Below are 1238 nucleotides of genomic sequence, written 5' to 3'. Positions count from 1 at the left end.
GGCATGGTGTTGTTTAGTGCGGCATAATGTTGTTCAGTGCGGCATAATGTTGTTCAGTGCGGCATAATGTTGTTCAGTGCGGCATGGTGTTGTTCAGTGCGGCATGGTGTTGTTCAGTGCGGCATGGTGTTGTTCAGTGCGGCATGGTGTTGTTCAGTGCGGCATGGTGTTGTTCAGTGCGGCATGGTGTTGTTCAGTGCGGCATGGTGTTGTTCAGTGCGGCATGGTGTTGTTCAGTGCGGGATGGTGTTGTTCAGTGCGGGATGGTGTTGTTCAGTGCGGGATGGTGTTGTTCAGTGCGGCATGGTGTTGTTCAGTGCGGCATGGTGTTGTTCAGTGCGGCATAATGTTGTTCAGTGCGGCATGGTGTTGTTCAGTGCGGCATAATGTTGTTCAGTGCGGCATAATGTTGTTCAGTGCGGTATAATGTTGTTCAGTGCGGCATAATGTTGTTCAGTGCTGCATGGTGTTGTTCAGTGCGGGATGGTGTTGTTCAGTGCGGCATGGTGTTGTTCAGTGCGGCATGGTGTTGTTCAGTGCGGCATGGTGTTGTTCAGTGCGGCATGGTGTTGTTCAGTGCGGCATGGTGTTGTTCAGTGCGGCATGGTGTTGTTCAGTGCGGCATTGTGTTGTTCAGTGCGGCATGGTGTTGTTCAGTGCGGCATGGTGTTGTTCAGTGCGGCATGGTGTTGTTCAGTGCGGCATGGTGTTGTTCAGTGTGGCATGGTGTTGTTCAGTGCGGCATGGTGTAGTTCAGTGCGGCATGGTGTAGTTCAGTGCGGCATGGTGTTGTTCAGTGCGGGATGGTGTTGTTCAGTGCGGGATGGTGTTGTTCAGTGCGGCATGGTGTTGTTCAGTGCGGCATGGTGTTGTTCAGTGCGGCATGGTGTTGTTCAGTGCGGCATGGTGTTGTTCAGTGCGGCATGGTGTTGTTCAGTTCGGCATGGTGTTGTTCAGTGCGGCATGGTGTTGTTCAGTGCGGCATGGTGTTGTTCGGTGCGGCATGGTGTTGTTCGGTGCGGGATGGTGTTGTTCGGTGCGGGATGGTGTTCAGTGCGGCATGGTGTTGTTCAGTGCGGCATGGTGTTGTTCAGTGCGGCATGGTGTTGTTCAGTGCGGCATGGTGTTGTTCAGTGCGGCATGGTGTTGTTCAGTGCGGCATGGTGTTGTTCAGTGCGGCATGGTTTTGTTCAGTGCGGCATGGTGTTGTTCAGTGCGGCATGGTGTTGTTCGGTGCG

The sequence above is a fragment of the Syngnathus scovelli genome, unplaced genomic scaffold (assembly GCF_024217435.2).
Source record: "Syngnathus scovelli strain Florida unplaced genomic scaffold, RoL_Ssco_1.2 HiC_scaffold_27, whole genome shotgun sequence".
Lineage (NCBI taxonomy): Eukaryota > Metazoa > Chordata > Actinopteri > Syngnathiformes > Syngnathidae > Syngnathus > Syngnathus scovelli.
Note: the sequence above shows the minus strand (reverse complement) of the source record.